General features: G+C 41.8%; 1 long non-coding RNA gene across 1 annotated transcript; it reads left to right on the top strand.

Annotated features, from left to right (window-relative positions):
- Positions 1-254: 254 nt before the first annotated feature.
- On the top strand, positions 255-18,543 carry LOC132075932 (uncharacterized). Its single transcript, XR_009418855.1, has 3 exons — positions 255-324; positions 14,993-15,100; positions 18,473-18,543. It is a non-coding gene; the product is annotated as an uncharacterized LOC132075932 (long non-coding RNA).
- Positions 18,544-20,093: the final 1,550 nt, after the last annotated feature.

Raw genomic sequence — 20,093 nt, 5'->3', positions numbered from 1 at the left:
AGTTGTCCATGTGCATGCTGGGAGGGTGGAGGCAGGTTTGTGCTTGGGAGCTTCAAGATGAAGCATTTAAGAGTGACTGCTCTGGACTATAGTAGGAGTCCTAGTAAAATAAATGTATTGTATAAGTGGCCTTGCCCCAATCCTAGTTGTTCTAAATGGGCTGCAGCTGTGATGTCCTTAATTGGGTGGCAGCTGTGGCTAATGAAGATAATGGGATAAAAGGGGGTGGGCTGGCTGGTCAGGGAGAGCTTTGGAGAAGCACTGATGAAGAAGCAGGAAACAACACTGCTGTGAAGAGCTGTGTGTGAGAAAACCACCCAGAAGGTATGGGACTCTAGAAATATGATTACAACAATATGAAATACAACACTGGACAATCTATAGGCATCTGGGTACAATTTCAAGACATTTAGAAGCTCTTCAAAAACTGAATTCAACTGAATAACAAAGAGGAATGTTTTATTATTATTGACCTTGCTGTCAATAATAATTAAAACATTCCCCTTTGTCATTCAGTCTGCTGGGCAATGTTTGACAGGCATTGCTGTGGACTCTGTGCCACCTTTGACACTGAATGTGGAGCATCATTCAAAGACCCATCTGCTCATTCATTGGCAGCTTTTGGTCCCCTGGTCTTTGCTGAGTGCTTTGGAAATGACTTGAGGAATGTACAACTCCTGTAGTGTTTTGAGTTTGCTATTTGTACTGAGATGCTTAAAGAATGTTTGCAGCATTTTGCTGATGTTTTAAATACCATCTGTGACCCTTAATGAACACAATGTCCCTCTGCTTGCCCTGACTGTAGCTCTCAGTTTGCACTACTGCTGATGTGCAACAATGGTGCAGATAGCCTGCTATCAGTATTATTCACTCATTAACTATGAAACTCTTTCTTGGCAGAATTCTTGGGACTCTCCCCACTCGTTGCAACACTTGACATGAAAACTTTTTTTATTAATCTGGTTTGAAATGCAGCAGCACTTTTTCTGACCTGAAATTATTGATTCTCTTTGTCTAGGGGAAACCTAACACTACTTAACTAACAAATGACACATTTATAAAGAAGTCAGAAGACACTGCTTGTTTAGAAACAGCTCTAAAATTTCTACCTAAAATCATAGCTCCCTGGGGTAAGGCTCACAGCAGTTTTCAGTAATGGTCAAAACAGCAGTGGTTGGGTTGTCCCTGCATCCCTTAAATGAAAGAGAGAGTGGGATTTGAGCAATGACAAGTATTAGCAATATATATCTCACAAAGATTTCCCTGAATTGCTGTGAGGAAATGTCTCAACTTTGGCATTTGGGAAGGGTTTGGTTTCTCCAGTAGAGGGGAGGTGATGCCCTGAGGTCAGTTATGTCTTTCAGCAGCTCAATCACTCCAAAACTTCCTCTTCTGGGTACCTCATTCATTAGAGACAGACCAGCTGTTCTGAAAAGTAAAAGAAGAGTCAAATCTTTCTTCCTGGAGGGTATATGAGTTATGGAGAGGCAAGAGAGGAAGGAAGGCAGGGGAAACAACTGGTCTCTTCATTGCTTTTCTTTATTTCTCTTTTCAAAAGGGTTATAAATGTCACTTCTCTTTTAATGTATCTGGAAGCTGAAGCACTCCTATAATGGAAATGGTCATATGGTCCTAGCACAGCTGTAAGGGGTTTTTTGTGCTGTTTTTCATCAAAATAATTCAGTGGTCTTTATCACTCAAGTTATAAGCAGGGGGCTGCCTCATATAGAGTTTTTATTTTTCTTCTCCCTTCCCAGCTATATTACATTAGCTGATAGTTTTAGGAGAGAATTGAATGAATGGGTGCATTCTTTCCTGTCCTTCCTGGAAAGTTCCTCAGGTTGGTGTGTATTGAGTAGGAGTAAAACTGGCCTTGCTCTTGGACTGTTTTGTAAGTAAACCAAAGAATTGAGGTCATAGAGATGTCAGTCAGTTTTGGCTCCTTTGCTTGCTCAGAATTCACATTACTTTCTTTACAGAGATACCTATGAAGCTATAATTAATATTTTTTTTTGTAGATGTTGAAGTATTCGGGTGAGCAGGGCCCTGAGTGCAAAGGTTTAAACAGCTGAAGTAAACTATACCACATGTGCTTAGAAAAGCATTTGCAAAATGCTTTGTGAAATGATGAAGTTGGCTTCCCACACACACCTACATGTGATGCATCATGCACTGTCTGCCTAATGAACTCTGGGGTGGACTGGAGCAGAGCTGTATCTTCAGAGACAGTGAAAGGAGAGTTTTCTGTCTCTGTCAGCTGCTGGCTAAGCTTAAGGCTTTGTCCATCTCAATTTATTTGTTATGGGAGAATCTCTGATTTATTTTCAACTTCAGCTAGGCAGAGCTTGACACCAGCTCAAATATTCTTTTGAGGCTTTGTTTTTGGGACACAATGTAAATAGGTTAGAGATGGGAAGCTGAGATGCCTGTAGGCAATACAGGTAAAAATAGAGCTGAAACAATCTATGCTTCACAGCTCAGGCCTCCTGTGTTTGTAATGGACCTTGCAGGCTGTAGGCAGTGAAAATTTGTCTGCTATGCTGGTTCCTCCATTTGCTGCTCTTTTCACATGAGTAACTTTTTTAAAGTAAAATTCTTTAAAAAAACTTTGTGGCAAATAATTCAGTTGTATCATATTCACACACTGACTGCCTTTGCCAGCACATACCTGATTAATGCAGTGGTAATTACACCTGCAAAACATGCAGACAGTTTGCACATGGAGACTTTGTCATATGCTAATGCTCTCATTTCCAGCATATTTGCATGCACTGATGAATGGAATTCCTCTCCAGCCTCTCTTTTATCAGAGGCATGATTTATAGCTTGTAGCCACCCACAGCCACAGGGAAAGCTGGGAACAGAATCTGACTCTGAGTTGACTTAACCATGGAACCATCCTTCCATGTGTTGAGTGGGTTTGGAAAAGTGCAGGAGGGGTGACCTGGCTGTTTCTCCGGGAGATTAGTATTTCATTTCTCACCAGAAGGTCAGAGATGGGGAAAAGAATTCAAAAATATAACTCAAATCCACCAACCTAAAAATTATGAAGTCAATTTTGCAAGGCTGCTTTACTCTCTTAGTACTCATCTGCCTTATAAATGGGACAACTCCAGGCTGTTGGTAGAATTTTTCTATTTGTTTGCTTTACATATCTTCCCCTTCTTCCTTGAAAAGGAAATAAATGGGCCATAGTACCTATTTGATATGGGTCAGGCTTTTCTGTCCTGTCAGATTGCTGTTTATTTTATACTGAAACTCTTTGTGGTTCATCACAGCCATTTCCCAAAAATACTACTTTACATGTACATTTAGTGTCTGAAGTTAATTGACAATTATGCACATGTGCTCAGTGTCAACAATGTTGTCCAGCTGTCTTTGTTTGAGTAAGATCTTTGTAAAAAACAACTGAGCCACTGCAATGGGGTCAGAGTAGTTAAGTAATGTTTGCTGTATCCTATTAATCTACAGCATTTCATCAGAGCTTTATAATCTCCCTCATGCGATGACATGAAAGAATTTTGCTAACAGCAGTAATCTGTTAATAGGACTTGGACTATGGCCCATTTTTAAGAACTTTAACAAATCATTTTGTGAAATTCAATGAGAAAATGGGTTACAGAATGACTTCTAATGTGTTCAGCTGTGATTTCAGATAGATAAAAATTGTTCTTTGTTCAAATAATTGTTTCTTTTAATGTCTTTTAAAACTGGAAGTTGACTGATGGCTGTTCTGACAGCATAGGAGAAAAGAGAAACAGAGTCCAGCTGAACCAGTTGGAAGGTGGCATAGCTCTGTGCTTTGGTTTGCCTGGCCTAAGTTGTTTTGAGTCTTTGGGAAAATTACCTGATCCCTCAAAGGTTCAGTCTGCCCCATGGTGGGGGTGATATGACTGCTTCCTACCTCAGCAGTGCTTGTGGTAATAAATACCTTAAAGATTATGAGGTGACAGAGCTGGGTTACTGTTGCACCAATGATAGAAATGAGGGCACAGTGGTAGTGCTGAGGTGTTTTTTTCTCTTTTCCCACTGTTCCAGCTTCACCTCAGCACAAGCAGAGGTGGAAAAATGTCTTGAAAGCTCTAGTGGAGTGTCAGGAACTGAGTAGCAAGTAGGTAGGCCAGTGGGATATCAGACCCACCAATTTATTTAGGTAAATAATATCAATGATATTATCAACATTTTTCTCTTGTTCCCTCCACCAAGATTTAGCTTCAATTTTTAATTGTGACCTTCAGTACAGATTAAAAATAAGTCTATGCCTTTTCCCTTTTATTTTTTCCCACTTGTGTAGGAAAATATCTAATCCAGTGCAGCTTTTTCAGCCACTGCATATTTACAGGGAGATCAGAGACCAGGTTCTACATTGGCCACTGGTTTCTCGAGTTTCTCTGCCAATGCTTGGTGTAACTGTTTCTACAAGGAGCCTTTGGGTCTAACCCTAATGGGAAAGCTCTCTTTGCTATCTGTGTTTCTTTCTAAATCTTTTTGAACACAATGTTTTCTGCAAATTGTGGTGACAGGAGTCCACTGAAGAAGATTCTTGTGTCTCTGGTTCTGCAGCAGAGTGCTGAGCAACACACATCACCAGATTTTAATAAATACAAACCAGAGGCCATGACCAGTAGTAGAAACTCCCATGAGTTGAATCAAGCAGCAATTTGAGGTGGTGTTCCTGCAGCTACCTGGAAGATGGATATACTCTGTAGCCTGAAAAAACAGCTACAAGTCAGACAGGGATGCCAAGGGAAGGGAGTAGAGAAGTCTCTGTCAGAGAGATGCTCAAGAGAGGTTTTGGAGCAGGATCATGTCTAGCAGGGCTCTTGCCCAGTACAACCCACACTGGCTGCAGATTGGTATCACACAGTGCTGCAGTCACACAGCTGGAATGCATCTGGAGTTCCAGGAAGGGAAAAGAGAGATTCTCTACAGTATAGCTTTTCTTATATTTATGTATCTTTTGTATAACAAAGAATACTGCAGTTTCTTTTTTACCCAATGCAGATTTTCAGGCTATCTCACCATCATCTTTCTTCTGTTTTAACTTCATATCAAAAATAACCATGTTAGCAGTGAAATTGTCATTAAAGCCTCACTGAAATTACTGTGATGTGTTACTGTCAACAGATGAGTTCTATGTCTTCATTTACATTTCAGGCAAGCAGTCTCTGAAAATGCAAATACATGGTTTGGAGCAGTAGGGGCTGTAAGGAGGAGGAACAGATGTGTGGGAAAGCTTTTTACTACTGCTTCCTTTCATGGTGGTGATGGTAATTAGCAAAGGAAGACACAGTTTTATTAACATGTGTGTATTGCAGCAAAACTTATCAGCCAGGGCCTGTGACTCAGGGAAGAGAGACTTGGAAAATGCAAAATCTTGCACTGCATAGCCTTGGGTTCAAATCTAGCCCAGGATGTTTGCTGGATACTGTTGGATTTCTTATTACAGTAGCAATAAGCAGTTCTATCCAGCACACAGACACAAGGTGTTAAGCACAAAAGCAATGCTGTAGTCAGCAGTGCTCATGTTCTAAAAAGTTTACAATCTTAATATTTCTTTAAAAACAAAACAACAAAGAACCCCAAAAAACCAAAAACAAAACAAACAAAGTCACAAGCAGGTTTTAGGCATCCACATGCTGGTTTTGGAAGACAGCCTCCCTTAGAATTCCCTTGTATTCTTACAGCACTTCTGTGCACCTCAGAGGACACTTCTTGTGGTTCTCCTATTCCACATGGCCAAGGCTCATGTAATTAATTGATATCTGTATAGGATGCCAGGTGTGCAGAGTAAGCCATCCTCCCCTCTCCACAGTGATTCTCATGGGTGGAGACTTGCAGCCCACCCTCTGACTTTTCCTGCTCTTTCTCAGCAGCTCCATTAAGGCATTATCTGGACTGTCCTTACAGGCCATGGTGGCTCTCCTCACCTTAGGGGTCCCCAGGCTTCAATGCCAAGTGTTGTGACCAGGGCAGCTGCATGGCATTTAATTTACTGACCATCTTTCCTTTGGCAGCTGTGATCAGTAGTCAGGAGTGACAAAAGCCCTGGATTTTTCAAAGTACAGAAAGCACAATTTCAGCAGTGGAATGTCTTTACAGGGAGGGAAACTAGGAAGAGGATGCAGGTCCCATATTTCTGGAATCTCTGGTTCTTCAGTAACCCTGTATGATACAGCCCCTTCAGCCTCTATGCTTTCAGCCATTGCAACTTTCTCTTCCCAATTATTTTCTGCTAGGGATCTTCTTGGAGCATGGAAGGTGAGAGTTTGCCTTCATTTGCCCATTTCTTATTACTCTAGTAAATGTAAGGAATATCTTTAGAGTGTTCCCTTCCTTTACACCACTAGTTCAGCAAATCCCTAAAATAGGGAAGCACTCCAGTATAACAGGACAGACAGATGGAGAAACAGCAACCATGGTATCTACAGTAGTATAGTGTCTCTTGCCTGTTCCTCTTGTCTAGAGTCTACCATGTCTGGTAGATGCTGTTAAAGACAGGATATTGGAGTTAATGAATTTCGGGTCTAATTCAAAATACAAGTATTTCCCTGTGCATTTCTTTTGTTGTTTTTAGTTTTTGCTTCTTTGTTTTATGCATTTGTTTCATCTGTAGTACCTCAGAAGAAAAGAACATACAGTTCAAGGCAGGTTCAGTAATGAAAATACGTCAATATCAAATCCAAACAGTATTGTAAAGCTCACACTGAGGCTTCTCCATATGCTATGTTGATATTGCCAGCCAAAAACACAACATGCAACTTCCAGAGCTGGGTTTGGTGAACTTTTAAATCTGTACAAAAATAACTGGCGACAGCTTTCCTCATTGCAAAATCTTTTCTACTCTCTCCCAGGAAGAGCTGTTCCCCTGCCGGCTTTCAGCACCTCCTCCTCCCCGTCTGCTTGTTCCTTCCTCCCTCTGTTCTGCTTTTTCTCACGTTTGTGTGAATATCTTCCATCCCCAGTTCTTGTGACGGAGCGACGATGCCTTGGAGCTCTGTGCCCATCTCGCTTTCCAGAGACATTACATCACCTGCTGCTGAGCAAAGCTGATTCCCTGCAGCTCTCCCCTTCCCAAACATGGTCTGTCTTGGATCGGCCCAGTTGTCTGGGGGTGTGAATCAGTATTGCTGACCAGTCTGCAGAGTCTGCTGGTTTCTTTGTCCTCAAATTTCCAAAACAGCAAGCAGTTCCCAAGTCTAGGAGCAAAACACAAACATGTGGCTGAAACCTCAGCTCAGGCTGAGGAGAGTGCAGCTGTGGGGTGATGCTCACTGACCACAAGCTGTGTGAGACAGGTCAGAAGCTTCCCCCATCACAGACCTGATCTCACAGGGCTCTGCAGCCTGCATGAGAGTGGACTGGTGGTGCTGATTTTTCTGTCCATTGTTGTTCCTAGATTTGAGAGCCTGTTACTGCGTAGTTCACAGGAAGAACCACATATGATGTTAATGTGCAATAATTTACCTTCTCAGTGTTGCAAGAAGTGAGGGTGATGACCTCCAGCCTTCTTTGTAGGTCACCATGATTCACTTGGTTTTTATCAGGAATTATTCTAATGTTACACCTGTGGGTATAATACTCAGGATATCTTTCACAGATGTGATTTCCAGGAGAACTGTGGAGACTTCTCCATCAGAAGTGTTGGAGGGAGCAGCACAGGAGTTGTGATCAGAGCATGAAGTACTTGTTGCACTGAAGTGGGAAATCAGGGAGGTGACTGCTGAGCTGGGAGCAGTGCTAATAGCTGCATGGGCCACTGCTGATGGCAGAGAGATGAGGCCATAAGGTGATTGCAGGACAACAGGAGGTGACAACATAAAATGCTGTTTTCCTGTTGCTATATCCTGGGGAGGCTATCTGTCCTCAGATTGCTGTTGCCAATGATTTGATTTGTCTCTTTTTCTGTCTCCCTAAATAACGCCTTTTTATCACATCCTACTCTCTCGCTACTCATTTGGGCTGTTAAGTACCACCTGTTATCTACCCATCTTTTTCATGTGAGGAAACCTTCTGTGTTAATGCATTCCTGTTCCTTAAAGCAGAGCTTATTGGGTCAGTGTGGCTTGTGGTAACCCACACAAGTATGGACACTAATGTGATTTCTGCCAAAACCCATGAAACTACCAAGGACAGTGATGTGCATAATGGGTTCTGTTAAATATGTCAGTGTAGCTATTTGTTGTGCTTTGATTAGGTCAATTACCCTTAAATTCCCCATCCCTGAGGGGATTAAGCCACCCTTGGTGACTGTCACAGGGGGCTCCAGGGCCAGAAATGGTTTGTGCACAGCTTTGTGCCTGGTCTGTGCTGATGGCACTGTGAATGACGGCATGTCTGCATGGCATGAGCTGTCTGCTAACTGGAGCAGTTAAATGAGAATAGAGGTCCCTATATCAGTAAGACTTATTCCTGACATATAAGCACCTTTTTAAAGCTTGTGTTTGATAGACATTTCCTAGAGAAATGGCTCATCTTTAACTTCTAGTTACACAACTGCAAAAATGTGCATAGAACAGCACTGAGTGGAAATGTAGTGAATTAACAAATGGTGATTAATGACATCCAGCTTAAGAAAGGCTTTTCTTTGGGGGAATAGAGGTTTCCTCCTGTGCTGGTGGAGATTCTAATGAAAAATGTGTCATTGTGGAGTAAGCAGCTGACGTGAGATCAGCAGGAAAGTCCTTTTATTTTCCCATAACTTCTCTCTTTTGAGCCATTTCTGTCCATCAGAGTAAAAGGGAAAATGCGTCATAATACCGTAAGGCATGAATTAGAAATGACAGGACAGATAATAGTGGACATCAGAGATGAGTCAATGCTGAAAGAGCTGGATGAACAATATTAGCACCAGAAGATGCTCTGAATGACCAAAAAAAAGCTATATTTTTTTTACTCTGTGGAAAGAGCTGGAAATATCAGGGGTGTAAAAGTAGGTTGAAATAAAACTTTAAAAAAAAGGCGTGTCTGGTCAAGAATTTAAAATTTTAACCCATTAAAAAGTAAGAAATAAAAAGGTGTGAAGTTAGCTTAAATTAGAAAATCACTTCTTAAAGAGACAAAATTGAGAAGACGTGCTTCTTTCAAAATCTTATATTTTCCATGTGTCAATGGACATTGTAGGCCCTTTTTTGGTGAAAGCAAAGGAGTAGTAATATCATATTGTGTTAATTATTGATAATTTTATGGACATCCCATAAGAGTATTTCTGTGGAAAAATAAATTTTAAATAGATGCCAAAAGTTTCTTTAATAAGACCCCCTTGTAATGGAGCTGCAGTACTGTGGAATCAGTAGAAACTTGATTGTAGTTTTACCTGTTGTTGTCATTAATAATGCTACACAAGCTTTGTTTTGGCTAATCATAGCTAGATTTTGGTGCAAGGGTTTCAGAAGAGTTGTGTAGTTTTGAAGTATGTCTTGGCAGTACTTCTAAGCAAGTTTTTTTATTCTATTTCTTCTTTCTGTCCTTTCTGTCTTTCATTGGTTTCTTTCTTTCAGGAAGACTGTGTCATTATGATACTAAAGTTGAAGGAATTTGGAGTTTCTCAGCAAAAGGTCTAGTAGGAAAACTGAAGTAACTTAAACCAGAAATATATCATAAACAGAGAGTGGGTTCAGATTTGGGATAAAGGGCAGAAAATTAAGGTTGCAATGAATACATGTTATTTGTCTCCTTGAGTCATCTGGGGATTTCTCCACTGAACCATGGCAGAGCCACACTCAGCACAGGACATGTCCTGGTTAGCACAAAGGTCCTCTCTGTTCTCCTCCCTGCTTACTGGCATGGCTGGGAACTTTCTTAAGTAAAGGCAAGCTTTCAAGTTACTGCACCAAAGGATTCCCATGAATTGATTTTAAGGCCTTTTCTGGTTTTAAGTACCACGTTTCTCCCCACCTGTGGACTTCTCAAGAAAAGGAAAATAAAGCAGTTAGAATGAAGCAAATTTCATTGCAATTTTTTGATTTAATATCTCTCAAGCTCTTCAATCATGTTACCTTGCTTCATGCTGTGTTAGTCTCTGTCAGGGTGCAAAAAAGAAACTGTGAAAGGATGCTCAGTTGATGAGCTGGAAATGTGAATCTGTTTCTGCATACCCACTGCTCATTTGTGTTACAGCACAGTGTGAAAGTATATCCATCCTCTATGTGGCCATTTTTAAGAGTTGAGTCTCAAATTTTCTGCCTGGGAAAATTTGGAGCAGGACAAGACTGGGCACAGGTGTGACTATGCTCCAAGACTGGCATCCTCAGAGTGTGTACAAGCCTCCAACCTTAGCTCCATGGAGCCTATTCTTGCCCAGATTTTGGTAGCAGGTGTAGGCCAAGGACAGCTAACAGTAGACCACAGGGTGAATTATTGAATTCAATTGTCACCTTCATGATTTTAAGAAATATGTGCTTTCAAATTCATGTAATCATTTAGAAAGCTCCCTCTGACTGACTGCTGTCCAACAAGGATTTATCTAAGGTGCTATGTTTGTTTACAGCAATTTTGTGTGTATTGGCCATTCAGAGAACAGGGCTATCTCTGCAAGCATAAGTAAGACAAAGTACACAAGGAATTTTTTCACCTACAGCCTACACTGTTGGGGTTTTGCCCCATTGTGTCTGGAGCAACAAGTGTTTTTTCATGTATTTAATTTCTTTTATAAGATGCTCTGGGTCTTGTTCCCGTGGACATCTACAGAAATACCCTGTTTGTTGGCACTTGCTGTGATTCACTAATAAAAGAATAAGTGTTAAGTAGTGATGACACAAGACTTGGAAACTGAGACTCTGCCCTTAGCCTGAAAGCAGAGTTTGTGTTCAGAGGTACAAGCAGAGCAGCAGAAGAAACTATCACTTGAAGCTTTTTCTGATAAGTGCATCTGTGAAGCCTTTCCCCAGCAGTGTAGTTTGTTAAGGATTTAGACATGTAATTATTGTTTTGTTGGGTGTCTGTTGTGCATGCAAATCTTGTATGAATCACTAAGAAAACAGTTCTGTCTGTCACAGGCAACTTCCACTCTGTCATCTAGGAATGTCTATAGGGAACATATTTCCTGTGCAATGCCTTGACCCCTGAGCAGTGTGCCAGGGGCTTCTAGTGCCAAGCTGAAACTTTAAAATATTCCTCCTCTGCCAGGAGCAAAAAAGGTCAACAAAATGCTTCAAAGCCATTCATGGCAAGATATGAGAGATTTTGTGACAACTATCATTGACAAATACAGTACAAATTGATTTTAGACGGTTAAAAATTTAGGCAGAATTAATAATTAGCTTAGCCTTTATCAGGCTTTTGACTCTGAGTAGAAAATAATTCAAAATCCATATTGTGCAAAAGAGAAATCTAGAAAATTATAAGGGTTTAAAAAAGCCAGAAGGGACAGGGAGATAAAGCAAAAGCAGCAAGAATGTCAAATTGGAAAGTGCTTGGAAGAGTGGTAGGTCTGGGTCTTGATCAGGGGAAACTGTTGAGTCTAGACCTGACTAACACATGCTCACTACCTTCCTTAGCCAGCACCTGGGGCAGCCCAGAAGGGTTTGTGTGGGCCAAAACTAATGGCAGGTCAATAAAAACATTGCATTGCTTTATTTATCAGCAGTAAATGGCATCTTAGCAGAATAAACCAGCCTGTAGAGAGTTTACTGGTGTGCAGGGAGATTATATGTGCCCAGACAAGCTCCTTTATTGTTAGCCAAAAAAAAATTTTAAAAAAATAGCACGGAGAGTTTATTCTTATTACTTTGAAACTCTTATTTAAGCAAGCATGATGGCAACATATCTTAATATCATCTATAGTTATTTTGAATAGACTGGTAGTCATTTTTGGTTTGTCAAAGGCTAGGTAGTTAATTCCCTTGGCTTTCCTTCAGGTTCTTGGGGTTTTTTGAGGAGGAACATAAGCCTCCATATCTCCCACCCCTTTACAATCCTTCAGTGACGTTATGGGCCAGAGCGTGGGAAGAAATTTGCAATTTTGTTCCTGCAATCAGCTGGGGTTGCAGTGAAGGCCCTCAGGAGATCTGGCTACCCGATGCTTTCTGCACATTAGACAGATAATTTACAATTATCATTTGTGACTTTAGTTATTTATATATGTAAAAGAATATAGCTGCAATGAAGATTTCTGGGGCCCTCAGAAAAATGTGATTCCAAAATTGATAGCATTTCTATTTCTCATTATTAAAGTGTACTTGAAGTGAATCTGAAGTCAGGAATGAAGATCTAAAATTTGTTCATTGTGCCAATTAAAGTTGTTGGTCCCTTGAAGGATGATGAAATGTACTCTCCAGGAGGAGAAAGGAAATTGTACCTTGCTGAGGACAAGAAAGAAATGGCCCTGAAGCATTTTTGAGAGGTTCACTCAAGAACACATCTTCAGTGAAGATTAATGAATGAAAAGCACTTGGCATAATTACTGCTCCCCCTGCCTCATGGTGGGAACATTGTGATCACTGCAGTGACATCCTTTTGTTCAGGAGAGGCTCCTTCCACCACCCTGCACAGCCCCAGGCACCTTGTGCTGCCTTGATTTCAGATGGAAGGGATTCCTGCACTGACACCCCCATGAGCAGCATGTGGAGTCTCTCCACCTGTGTGCTGGGAAAAGCCTCCTCCTGCATGTGAGCACATCCCTTCTGTGTCCAGGGCTGCCTTGTGGGTTTATCCTGGAGACTCACCCCAGCTCCAGGTGCTAGACAGCTTTGGCCAGGAGTCCTTGTGCCAGTGCACACACACTGTTGGCCTGGGTATTCTTGTCCACCTGGTGAGGCAGATCAGAGCCCAGGCTGTGTTTGAAGGTGAGCTCTGAGCTGCCCACACTGCAGGAGGCTGTAGATTAAGTCAGGGGAAAGGAGATCAGTTGCTGTAATGTTCCTGCATGCTCCTACCAGTTACTGGGCATGGGTACTCCTCAGGCAGCTCTCGTCTTTCTAAGTGAGCATTTTGACCAGGAGGATTTTGAGGATTTTGCATATTGGTTTGGGATTTTAGGATATCTCCCAGTCCATCTGCAAGTGCAGAGCATAAGAATGTCCAGGGCACTGGGTGAACTGTAACTACAGTGTGTGTAATATGGAGTTCACACCAACATGGACATACCAGACTACCCACTCCTCATGTGATCCCTTACTCAGATATCTATTTCCCTCTGAGGTGCCCAGTGAAAAAAGGGATATTCTTGGGCCTATAAGGGGCTCTTTCTGTGTGCCTGTGAGAGCCAAACCCTTAGTGGTTCCTGACTTATCTTCTTTGAGAAAGAGTGTGGTGCCTCAATTGTGCTCGTATGGTTGCAAAGCTGGAGGTGGTCCCAAGCACAAAGTTCCATGGCAAAGCTTCTTGTACTTCCGTAGCTCCTTCAACACCTTTCAGGACTCCAGGAGAAGCTTTCAGAGGAACACCTGTTCTCACATAATTTATGGCACATCCAGAACTACTGGTCACGTCCACATCTCCTGCCTTGCTGTACAGCTACTGTCCAAGCTCCTCTACAGTCCTCCAAAAGTCTTGTGACAGCTCTGTACCCAGTCTCACAGGACAGATGTTCTGGGAACAACAAAGAATGAGGCTCTTGGAATCTTCTCCAGAGAATGTGAAGAAAATTTTTATCTTCAGCAATTCACACGCCTGCTTTTTCCTCATTCTTTGTTTGACAAATTGTTTTCTATTTACAGCCAGCACATTTTAATGCCCTCTCCCTCCCCCCAGCCTACTGGGTTCTTTTTTTCTCCTTCTGACAATGTTACCATATGGTTCTATTATTCAGAGATTCCTCAACATGTATTGCAACAGTCCTAAAAAATAATTAAGTGCTACTGTGGTGTGAAAGCACATCTGTGATCAATGGCTTCCTCTGGAAATTATGGGATAAAATGTCCCAAGACATTTTTCTGTCTTTCTACTTTCTCTCTGCCCTTTTCTGCCCCTCCTGCCCCCCCCAAAAGTATTATAATAAAGGGAAGAAATTCTGTGTGAACTGCTATTTTCATTTTCTTTCTTAAAAGCCCTGCACAGTGTGATTGGTAGATTTTTTGAGCTGTGACTAGGGAAAGAAATCTCTGGGGAGAAAAAGGTATATATTTAGCCTCTGTACATTTAGAATAGAACTTAATTCTATGGTGATAACCAATGATTTACACCCTTTAATCCAAAAGCCCTCCCGTGCCCTGTGGGAAACACAGCATATGTCCAGCAAATTGGTAACCATATGCTCCAGAGAACACATGCTCTCCCAGCCCTTCCCCTGCCTCACTCCATTGATGCTTCCCTGCTAAAGTGCTCTGGTCTCAATTTATTCTGCCTTCATTGAAATCTTTGTGAAGAGAAGAGTTATTTTCAGATTCCTTCTAGTATTGCGCATTCTGTCTTTTTGCAAGGTTTCAGGCAGTTGTTTATTGCTGGGGAATTTCACAAGTGAATCAATGAGTAAAGGTTTTCTCAGCTCCTGATAAAAGTCAGGCATATCTCCTACACAACTTTTCCTCCCAAAAAGTTGTGTGTATTGGGAAAATAAATTAAAGTCAGGGTTATCATAAACAAGTTTCACAGAGGCTTTTCAAAATGGATTTGTTCCTAAATCCTTTCTTTCACCTCCTCATGTTATCAGCCCTCTAGTGCTGCCACTGAAACTGTAAAGATAGTAATGAAAAAGCCTTCTTTGTCTATTTGGCACATGGTGAAATAGAAAGAAAAATGACACCCATATGTATTCTTTTCCTCTTTCTGGTCACTTTTAAACAGAAATGCTATAGCAGAGCAGGAACACTGGCTGAAAGCTAAAACTAGTTCATGCAAAGGGGGACCAAATACATTAGCCTGCAGCTCCCCTCCTCCAGCAGGAAAGATTATCCCAGATAAGCAACAGCAGGGTAATGTTGAACAAATTAGCTTGACTGATGAACCCTGAACTCTTGTCAGTATTAATGCCTGCTAAGTTAAGCAGGCCCAGGCTTTATTATGAGGACTTATCCTCAGAGGCCAATGCAATATAACCTATTTTTGCTTACAGATGTCATGTAGGAGGGACTTTGGGCCTTTTCCAGTGATCCCAACAGGCTTTTACAGTTTTGTTTTATCCCCTAACCTGAAGGACTCATTGTACTGACAGTGGCTGGAGGTGAGTGGCTTTGGTGGCTCTCTGCTGCTGGTGTATCCTGTGCTAAATTCTTTGCATAAGGATGGACTTTATTCTGTGTTTGCACCATGTGGAGGAGCCTGGGCTGGCCCAGCCCAGAACCAGTCCCTAGGCATTGCTGCAACAGTGGTAATCCTGGCAAGCCAGTCCTGATTACATTCCTGACAGCAGGGTGTCTTAGAGTTCATTTGCCTTTTCCACATTTAGACATTTTGACTTTCAGAGTCAAAAGCCTGATTAAGCCTAAACTCAATATTAAATGTGAAACAAATTTAGACATTTGTTTCCGTCCCGTAGTCCCTTCCAAATTCAGATTTAGAAAACCAGAGCCCATGAGTTCTTTGTCAAAGGGTTCTGAGTGAGCATGGCCTAATGAAGGTTTACCACCTGCTCTTCCTCTCAGCAGCCAGGTGCTACATGGTCATTTTGTAGAGGTTTTCTCAGAGGGAGGTAGAAAAATGTATACGCTGCAAACTGCCATGGCTGTGGAGTCAGCCTGCTGCCTCCCAAGAGCCCATAGTGGGATTCATGGGCTGGTGGATGGCTGGGTGGGCACGGATGTGCAGAGGTGGGTGTGCTGTGGGGACAGTGTGCCTCCCAGGGTGGCAAAGCTGAGAAGCCCCTCTTCTCTTCTGTTTGTCTGGCCTTTCTTGTGAAGGCTGCCTGCTCTGTAGCACCAGCCAGGGGACAGCAGTGAAAGGAAGATGGCACAGGGGGCAGTACAATGCCACCAGCCAGACATGGTGGGAGAACCTGGGGTAATGGGTGCCAGCTGCCAGCATTGGTGGGCTGAGATATCCAAAGGGGCACCTCTGAGCACCTAAAGTATGGAACTGAGCTTTAATTTAATGTGTTTTAATGTGCTGAAAAATGGTTTCACAGTTCAAGACTTTAAATTATTTGGGAAGTGAGGTACAGGAGAACAATCACACACTTCCCTGACTCTTCATTTTCTCACTTATTCTTTCATTCATGGGCATTTCTTTAAGCCATAAAGAAAAGCATTTGCTAAAAAGGAAAACACACCTTAAATATTTACTCATATGTATTTGAAAATCACCTGGAGTGAGGAGAATGATTGGTGTTGGATGTAAACTCCCCTGGGATGTCAGAAAGGGATGGGAAAAGTTGGTGCTCTGGTTTTATTGCTTGTCTATGGGTTCCCAGTGCTTCTGAGGTGCAAGACCAAAGATCAGCCTCTTCTTTGAGCTCCAGCAGATGCTGGAAGGGGCCTTAGAGATACAAGTTCCCATGAGGAAGAGAATATTTGTCCTGTCACAATGTCAAATTCTTTTCCCCTCCTCTTCCCAATTTGGCATGGTGCTTGCATATCTGCTTCCCAAGGGTACTTGTTTGGTTTTAGTTGCCTAAGGGGCAGATTGGGAGACAAGATATCAAGGTTCTTATTCTTGCCTCTGCCAGAATATTCTTGTGACCTTGGGCAAGCAGATTTCTGAGCAAGACTGAAATAATCTTATATAATGCAGGCAGTCATTCCCTATTTCAGAGCAGTATGAGGAAGTTGGTTCACATTTATAGGATTCAGACCTGAGCTGAATTTGCTTAGACTGGTTAGGGGAATCTGAGGTTGAAACTTGAGTTCAATCTGTTCAGTGCATTTCTGAGATTCTCTTGGGGAGGCTGCTCAAACTGAAAAATCTTCCCAGCAGATTGGCTAAAATATCTATGTTTATTCTGGAGGAGTAACACCAATAGTGTATATGTATCTATATATATAGATAGACATAAAAATTCTCCAGAAATGTGTAGACTTCAGTGGAGGAGCTATTTTTATTACAGGAAAGGCTCAAAAAGAAAATATCCCTGGAAAGCTGTGCTGTGTTCATTGAATATTTCTGTGTCTTTGCTTCTCAGCTACTCACTGGAAAGGAATGGCAAACAAAATCCCTTTTGTCATGAAAATCAGCCACCAACCTCTGCCAACTGTCAGTCAAAGAAACAATAAGTTTGAGAGCCAGATGTGCCACCCTCCAAAAAAGGGGATGTGAGATTGGGTTAAAGGACAGAGAAAGAAATTTGCTCTCATAATAGGCCACTACAACAGTGCAAAAGCAGCTCTGCCAGCACTGCTCCTCTCCCCCATTAAGGGAGTTGATGTGACCATCTGGCTTTCTCTGGGTTCAAGTTTTCATGGGCACAGTTCCCATCAACACCACAAAACGGAAATCATTTGTTCCCAGACCTGATTGCAACACAAGTTGTAATTGAGTCCTTGACTGTTACAGTCTGGATTGGGCCATGGGCTAATTTAGGATGAACCAAGAATATAGATGGGAACCAATATGACAAAGGAATGTCATAGGTTGAAACTAAATCTGGCCACAGCTCATAGTTAAACATTGAAATCAAAAATCCCCAGGCAGGCACAGAGGGTTTATGAGGCTATTCTTGTTCACATGATGCAATCTCATGGTTTAATGCCATCAGGAGTAATGACTTTTCACCACTTCCTTTCACCTTCCTGATGTCAGCTGGTACTTGTGGGGCCTCAGGAGTGTCTGATGATGCTGCACCTTGCCCACATATGTCCCAGAATGAGAGCTGGAACAATCACAAGTGCACTGGAGGGAGGTGAAGGTGCAGTTGAAGGGGACTATCCAAGAAAGTAGCTGGTTGCTTTATGTGTATCCTGGAATAATTGGAATAATATAATTTGATATTGATGCTGTAGTTCTGGGACTGACTTCAGGCTATTCAAACCAGTCATCTGCTCAGCAAGCCCAAAATCACTGTGCCATGTGCTTAGTTTGCCTGAATGGACAAGCAAGAGGAGTAATCACAGTGACAGTCAATTACTACACCAGAACAGCTTTAATAGAGTAGGGCATCAACAGGGACATCTCCAGAGGCTTTTCAGCATTTACTGGAACAGTGGTCATTTGGAAACAGGAAATATATTTCACAATAGAATTAATTCCCTTTTACCCTCAGGTAAATATGTACACCATAATAACATTACAGGCATTATGTAATGCAGGGATACTTTTGTCCCTGGTGGCCAGCTCAGGATTCCTGCTCTCCAGTAATTTCCAAATGTTTTATTTGTCATGCCAGACCACTGGTGCTCATCTTACCCAGCCTGTTGTCGGTGTCAGGGGAACGTGGTACTGGTGTAACTGTGCTGATCAGGTGTGTGGTTACTTCTCTTTTGTTTTCCACATGAGAGTTACAAAGGTGCTTGTGGCTATGCTGCTGTTCTAAGAAGAATTTCTTTATATAACAAAACTTATTTCCTTCCTGCTCTGCAAACTGCACCTCTCTGCTAGATACAGATGGGACTCTACCAGCAGCACTGGGGGACTGGCTAATGCATAATATAATTTCCCTGTATAGGAGTGTCCTGGGTACTTTTGGGATTCTTAGTCTTCACAGCACTCAGTTGTACTTTTGCCTCACATAACCAGGTAAGAGTTGCTGATAAAATCCCTTTCTCAAGGATTGTGTTTAGAAGCCATTTATGTGGCCTGCACCTTTGCATAATCTTTGGGTTTTGTTCCATTACTCACAGATCAGATATATTCAATTCATTTCCTGCTTTCCAAAAACATTGATCAAAACAGTTCTGTGGGGCTGAGCTGGCCAGTGCCCAAAAATATTATATAAGGGCTGTACAGCTACTGATGAAAACAGCAGAGTATGTCCATCAAGCCCATAACAAGCTATAGATATATTTCTTCCCTCTTTCCCTCCAGAACTTCTCTCTGCCTCAAAAGAAAATTCTTTATATTTCCCATTGATGAAGTAATAATGTGCTACTCTTTACAAAGCCAAAAAGCCTTCCTGACTACAGCACAAAAGCTGCAAACCAGGCTTTCAAAAGATAATAATGCTTTACTGCAGCTACATACAGGACAAAAATTGTTTGAGGGAAGCAAGATGCCAGAATTAGAAATTCAATGCCGGAAAACAGCATGCATTTCCTGTCACTGTGATGTTATTATATAGAAAAGGCTGCTGCCAGGCCAGCTCTGCTGTGCATCTCTTTGATGAATAGAGAGAATCTACCCAAATATCAGCCCCTTTCTGCATCAACTTGGTGATCTTAGCAACTTGTGAATAACTGGCCCTAACAGACTTGCTCTGATATAGCCAACAAGTAAATAAGTGCTTCCTATATAAATTCCTACCTGGCTCATGGTGTGACACCAAATCACTCCTTCATTTGCCATTTTGCTACCTGAAGTGTTGATTTGGGCAGGCTGATACCTGAATGGGTGACCAGGAGAGATTTCCAGTTTCTCATGGTGCTGCAGACCAGATTGACTCAATATTCATGGCAGAATCAGGGATACAGCACATCTCCTTCTCCTCCAGTAGCATGAACTTTGATTGCTCTCAGAATCAACCCCATTTGTGTTCCCTTTCCCCTGGTTTACAACACAGAAATTAACTCTGCTCTTCAGACTTGAAACATGTTTTTCTAGAGAAGTTCATCCTGGTGCTGAGCTCAGTAACTTCTGGGTTTGTTTCTTTTGGTGGGTTTGTTTGGGGATTTTTTAAAGCACATTCCTCAGCTATATATTCTTGTTTTCTGTTTGAAAATCCACAGAAGAGTCCAACTCTGCCATGGGTAATGCAGGCACAGGTGATGCAAGAGTGAAACAAAGATCTCAGCAAATTTGCTGTCATCTTTGTGCCCACCAAGCAGTTGTATCAAAGTTCAGGTAACATTGTGGAAGGTTTTTATCAGCATTAAGATCTGAAAAAAGATGGAAACACTGGATGCTGTCAGGGGTTTCTTCACCAAGTTCTGACTTGGAGATGGGCCTGGACTGAAGGTTTTAACCTTTTGCTTTTCCAGTGTTTGTGAAATCACAGATTCCAATTTGGACTAAAATCTTTACAAATTAAAATAAGATACGTTTACAAATCAAAAGGCTAAATTCTTAAATGAGTGATGGGTTAGAACCCATGTAAATTATATACTTTTGCTTTTTGCCAGTCCAATGAATCT

Source organism: Ammospiza nelsoni, chromosome 8, assembly GCF_027579445.1.
Source record: "Ammospiza nelsoni isolate bAmmNel1 chromosome 8, bAmmNel1.pri, whole genome shotgun sequence".
NCBI classification, from domain to species: domain Eukaryota; kingdom Metazoa; phylum Chordata; class Aves; order Passeriformes; family Passerellidae; genus Ammospiza; species Ammospiza nelsoni.
This window is presented reverse-complemented; position numbering and strand designations above follow the sequence as displayed.